Source organism: Cyprinodon variegatus, unplaced genomic scaffold, assembly GCF_000732505.1.
Source record: "Cyprinodon variegatus isolate N-32 unplaced genomic scaffold, C_variegatus-1.0 Scaffold44, whole genome shotgun sequence".
In the NCBI taxonomy this organism is placed as follows: Eukaryota; Metazoa; Chordata; class Actinopteri; order Cyprinodontiformes; family Cyprinodontidae; genus Cyprinodon; species Cyprinodon variegatus.
The window spans coordinates 467,915-474,765 of record NW_015150497.1 but is presented as its reverse complement, the minus strand read 5'-3'; positions in this window follow the sequence as shown (position 1 = coordinate 474,765).

The window sequence follows — 6,851 nt, the reverse complement described above, 5'->3', positions numbered from 1 at the left end:
AGTATTTTATCCTGTCCTCCTCTGCCTTTGCAGCATCAGCCTCTGGCATCACTGAGTCAGTTCTTCAAGCTAATGGTCGTACTGATAAGGCTTCAGTCAACTGGGCTTTACAAAGCATCTGTTAATGAAGGGGAAATCCTCCAATTTAAAAGATCTTAATCTGGAATAGTTACTGGTGTCCCGGCACACTCTCCATGTTTTATTATGGCAAATCAAGCTAGCTGCTACTTTACCTCATTCTGACCATACACCTGCTTAACATCCAGTGCCTATCACAGCAATGAGCCCTGGCCCTCAAGGTTTCTTGGTAGTAATCACTCTGATGGCATTTTTGAAAATTTGTCTAAAGGATTATGCCTTTACAATGGGTTGAGTTACACTATAAGTACAGCTGATCAAGAATTTCCTTCTAAGGTCTTAAAACATTAGTTATTATGTGCACAGACTTTATGTTCTTGTATCTGACAATGACAAAAACTGAAATTTAGAATTGTTATAATAAACAAAAAACGTGTTTGAGACACCATTTATGTATAACAAACAAGCAGTATTTGGGGAGTTTAACTGTAAACTGACCATCTCTGCTCTATGGTTATCACCTGGATGTAGCTAAAATAAAAAAATATCTTTAAGATGTGTTATTTTTAGATAGATATATGAAGCATTTTTTTTATATTAAAAACTACCTGTAAAAAGGGGACAAAAGATTAGATCTTCCATAAGCTGTCTGTTATGTGAAACCCATCACTGACTCAGCTCTTTACATTATGATCATTTTATACCTTAAATGTTCAAAGGTCAGAGTTCTTTGACATCCAGCAAATGATTACACTAGAAATATACAGGTACTGTATAGTAAAGATGTAAAAAAAACAGGTAATGCCTCACAAACTTTAAAAGGGGTATTGATCAGGACTACATCATAGTTTGCATAGCAAAACTCTTTTTGAATAGTATTTAGATTGGTCATCTCTATTTTATGACTTACATGGGACTTTTTGTTGTTTCTCCCAGTAATTCAACATCCTTGCCAGCCTTGCATAGATGCCAGCTTTTTGCAGTCACATTTGTGCAGTAAACAGATTCTCGCACATGCTGTTGATAACTACAGCTAATTGAGAGTGTCTAAAGGTATCTTGGCTTTTCTTTGTTTAATTCAATGACCTTGTTTCTTTGTTTCTTGGTCTTTTTGAAACTCTTTCTAAAGTTCTAGTGTGGAATACTAACTTCAGAATCAAAGTCTTCCTTAAAGACCAACAGCAGCCACACGATTTAAAAAATAACTTTTCCTTATCTTTCATTTGTGGGCACCCTGCAAAGCTTCCAGTTGCTAACAAGAACATGATGACTGAGGAAGGATGCACTCACCCAAAACCAACTCAAGTGTTATTTTGATAAATTGTATCAGTAACAACAGTAACTGCATTGCTTGGCGTTTAGTCAGGTCCATCTTTGTGCACTTCCAGTTCTCCACAATGACACCTGCTTGTGACAAGAACATTCATATCCCCTGCAGGGTTTCACCAAATTCTTCTTTAGCTTCCTTAGGCAACTATGGGTCTCCAAACCATGGGACAAATATGCTTGCTTGCAGCATTACTCAATAGAAAAGAAGTTAGTGAGGAAGTGAGAATGTCAGACTCATCACTATGATGGCTGCTGTGATTCTCAACTCTAAACCTTAACCTCCGGCTCTCAGCTGTACTGAGCTGTCCACAGCTGTATGTATTATTAATGACTGCCAAATTCCAAATTCCCCACATGAAAGGCTGGCTTTGTGGGTTGGATGAAAGACCCTGTGTCCACTCCCTCTTTGTCCCCGCTGTTTCTCTGTTTTCTGCTCTCAGCCTTCCACTCGTTTTCTAGGTTTTTTTTTTCAGCGAAGTCTAGTTTTCTGTATCACTAGGTCAATAACTAAATCAGTTTATCTTGATAGTATTATGACTTTCAATCCTCCTGAACAATGCTGCCTTACTACTTCAATATTTGTTTTTTACTCCATAGTTTTCTAGTCAGCATGGCAATAAAACAGCACATAAAAATAGATAAAGCCCTTTCTTAATGATATTCCATAATGCTCCATTATTTGTAATTAAAATACATATGCAAGGCATTTTACTGCTCTTGCACCTCACTGTGGAGCCAATGTTGGGCTGTGATCAACATGTAAAGCTATGCAAGAAATGCCAACATTGGTAGGGTGTATGTCTGCTGCCCTCCACTGGACAAAGAGCAAAAATGCAATTATCTAATGCTGTGCTGTGGTTTGTTAAATTCTTTGAAGTATTTTAGGATCACAGCTCCATTATAAAATTACAACAAAAAGGATATTAATATCAAATAAATATATACTGAACTGAATTTTCAATTAAATGCAATTCCAATTCAAAACACGTCATCTCAAGGGATCTTGCATAGTCAACACTAACACTATCATACAGCTTAGGTAAGGCTTTTTTCTATCAAACCCAGCATAAGAGATAAAACTCCATCAGAACCAACAAACTGACCACCACAGACACCAAACAACTCAAACTGAATGTCACTACAGCGCTCTCCAAAGCAAAGGCTCCCCCTTCAAACCTGACCATTCCAGAAAGCAAAAATTTGACAGCACTCCAAAGAGATGAGGATGTCATCATACTACCATCGGACAGAGGAAGATGCACAGTTGTACTTAACACAGCCGACTACCACACCAAAGTTGTAACCCTCCTTAGTGACACAACCACATACTGATCACGGAAAACATATCCCACCAGCAGCTGCAAGGAGGAAAAAAATATTTAAATTTGGACTTATTTTATGCAAATGTCAAGGACAAATACATCTCCATTGTAAGATCTCCTCTTGGGAAATCTGATGACGACCTTAATTTTACTGTTTAGAGTATAATCTCCTTTATAAGAGACAACCTTCATCAAAAGGAGCTGTAAAATATGCCTGCAGTAAGCTAAGGAACCCTGGCAAGGTGTTGTTCTAAGGCTAGAGATTGGAATGCATAGCCACATTAAGAGGACACCAAGTCAGTGACATGGACTACATACATTTCTGTCAATAACACATTCCCCACCAAATTGAAATACTTCCTCATCAATGAACCCTGGATCACCAGTGATCTGAAAGAAGTTCTAAAAAAGAAAAACAGTCCTCAGGAAGGGAGACAGAGATGATTAAGTTGCATACAGAAGCAACTTCATTTCAAGATAAGACAAAGCAAGAAGGCATACAGGAAAAGGCTGGAAAAATATCCGAGATGTGTGGTCAGGGATGAAGAAGAGGCCAGAAGGGAGATCAGGCAGATGGAAGGCTGAAAAGAGCCGATGAACTGAAGACATTCTTCAACAGGTTCAGTTCAGGAACAAGCTCACTACCATTAGTATTACCATCATCCCACCCTCCTTTGACTGAAAGCTTTTCTGTCACACTTTAAAAGTCCATCTTCCAGCTCTGACATGAACCCTCCTGCTTCTCACTCTAGAACACTAAGATGGATCAAAAACTACCTGAATAGCAGATCACTTTTGAGACTGAAGGGACAGCTGCCTAATCCAGTACTCATCAGTGCAAGAACACCACAGGGGACAGTACTTCCACCATTCCTTAGTTTTAACACCTCTGACTTCCTGAACAAGGAAAAGAGCTGTTATCAGCGGGAACATTCAATTCTGATGTTGTTGAATTCATCAGGGATGGACAAGTAACTAAGTACAGAGAGCTGATGAAATGCTTTGTGACATACCGGAGTGTCAACAAAACAAGGGAGATGATTGTAGATTTGAGAAAAACAGGAACAAGTTAGATTCTATCAATGTTACTGGAGAGAAGTAGAGGTAGTGCAGGAGTATAAATACCTTAGTGTTCATCTGGACAACAAATTAGACTGGAGACGCAACTGTGAGGTCATCTACAAGAAGGACAGTGCGGACCTTACTTCTTAAGGAAACAAAAAGCTTGGTTTAGTTTGGTGTCTACTTATTTAGGTTATTAATTATAACATTAATAATTTTACTATATATGCTCGTCATTATATATATTTTTTTTATTTCTAACCTTATAAATAAAATTTTTCTTGCTTCCAGAAAAGCTTAGCTAAAGAAGTGAATCTGTAGGCATGACTTTACTAAATACTTAAATATGTATAGTTAATTACTACAATATTCAATATCCCTTATTGAGTGAAAAAGTATTTTTGAGTGGTGCAGCAGGTGGCACTGCTGCCTTGTAACAAGTAGGTTCCAGGTTCGATTCCCGGCCCGGGATCTTTCTGCTAACCTGACTCCGTCACCTTCCGTAGAAGTAATTTTGGGAAGGGGCGAAAATACTGGTTAGCTGATTGGCCTATGTTGGTGATAGACGGGCCAAATAAACCAATCAGATCAACGAAGCATATGACGTAACAGAGCGACGACGAAAAGGAGCCAATTGATAGATCAAACTCTTGCCGAAACCAGTCGGGAGAAGAGCAAAAACATCTTTTCCTCTGAGAAAAGCCTCCAGAGCAGTGTTTTGCTCTTCTTTCAGTGAAGAAATACAGTGCAATTCCGATAAAACTTGATCGATAGCCACGCTAACGCTAGTTTCATCGGCTGAAGCTGCCATGTTCTTTAGACTGAACTGTCGCGCTTCTCGTTGCGTCACACCTCAACCCGCCTCAAAGCCAACGCTGATTGGACGTTCGTTTGGTAAACGGCTCAAAATTTTCTTCAACGGAGAGTCTCCAGACTGATTAGCGAGTGAAATCTTGAAAGCTCGCGAGATCAGGATGGTCTCACGAGGATATCGTTCTGCATGGAGTTTACATGTTCTCCCTGAGCATGAGTGGGTTCATGACTATTAGGTTGATTGGCTTCTTTATATTCTCCTTAGGCGTGAGTGTGTGGGTGAATGGTTATTTGTCCTGATTGTCTCTGTGTTGCTCTGGGATGTACTGGCCACCTGTCCAGGGTGTACCCCGCCTCTCGCCCATAGACAACTGGAGATAGGCAGCAGCACCCTTTGTGACCCCAGTGGGAATGAAGCATGATGGAAAGTGGATGGATGGAATGGATAATTTGAACTGAATTAAATCAAATTAATGTGTGCATGCACTTTTGCTTGTCCTGTTTGTTTGTGTTGCCTGTGTTAACTCTCAACCTTTTCAGGGTTTACCTTACCGCCTTTTACCAAATGAACTGTCATAAGAAATGTGCTATAGCAAAAAATATGAGTGGTGATGCATATTAACGAAGTAAAGTAATTAATTAAGACTAATGAAGATGTAAACAGCACAGTTCCAAAAAGTGTATTTTTACTCTTTCTTTTTGCTCTTAGATAACCGTAAAGTTACATTTTAAATGTCTCTGTGGGACGCAAACATTAGGAGGGACCTTTCAGTCATTTATTATCTCAGGGATTGCAGTCATTTTAATTAGTCTACCATGAGTTTCACAGGAACAGACCGTGATAATAATGATATGAGATTAAAGAACAATTAGGATTAAGAGTTACAAACCTGTGATCTCTGGTTTAGGAAATAAGGGAAAGCAAATACATGTGGATTTAAAAAGTTTAGGTCATTTAAGCAAAGCTGGATAACCCCACTGAATGAACAAGTCGTCCCTGTTGATCAACATTGTTCTTTAACTCCATCACACCTGTGTTTTTTTTCTGTTCTTAATTCCAGGGCTCTAAACAAATATTCTTATGTAGGATTTCAACATTTAAAAATAAAAATGTATGTTTGGGTTAATTCTTACAAGAGGCTTTATATTTTCATTTTCTGCCCTGTGGAAACAACCAGACGACGTGACAGATCGAGCATGAAACAGCTGGTGATGCGGGTATGGATTCAAATTAAAAGAAAACATTTCCAAAGAAATGGTATACAGAAGTGATTTTACAAGCTGTTGTAGTAGATTTAAAAGGTAAACTGTCATGTTACATGGATGTCTAAAAAAAACAAAGGCAGACTAAGGTAAAGCTAAGAACTTTAGCATTGAAATAAAGAGAAGTTACAGAATGATCTTACACATGGAGAGAACAGAATATGAAGCAAAGGAAATGAAATGGGAATGGAACAGGGAGTAAAACAAAAGAATCCAACCATAAGCAAAGTCTACAATATCATTTCGATACAGGGGTATAGTTAGAGAAATTACAAAGAAACTAGAGAAACAATCAAATCGTGTGAAGCAGCTGAGGAAGAATGAAGACAGGGAAGTGAAAGGATAGTAGTTAAAAAGAAATTAGCTTAGCTGAGAAACAAAGAAACTATGAACCAGGAAGGAAGGATATACAGGGACTTAATATAAATAATACTAAATGTACACAGAACAGAACACAACAATGCAGTAAGAAACTGAACTGAGGGGCAGGAACTAAAAGGGCCAGGCTTGATCTATATGAAGGAAATTCTACAAAAAACACAAAATCAAACAACATTGAGTTTGTGGCAAAAACAAAATCATTTTTAAAACGGAACTGTAATAAAAATAATAAATTTCTATTCAATAGAACTCCTTTGAAATTAAAGAACAACCTCTCAAATAAATTTAATCTTGCTTCATAAGTTAAGATACGATAAAATAAAAAATTGAATCAAAATTGACAATTTTGATTCCAATAACATGAACGATGAAGAAAATAAAACTTTTAATGGTTAAGAAACAATGGGTAACTTTAATTCCTTAGTCAAATTGCTGTAGCACCAAGCAATTCATTCTCTTAGGAGTGCCAGATTCAGCTTTGCAGTTGTAAGTCTATATATAATGTGCAATTACTATTTAAGTCCCCCTCGCAATAACCTGTTTCTTTATATTTGACACCCATTGCAATAGCTATATACACTCACCGGCCACTTTATTAGGTAC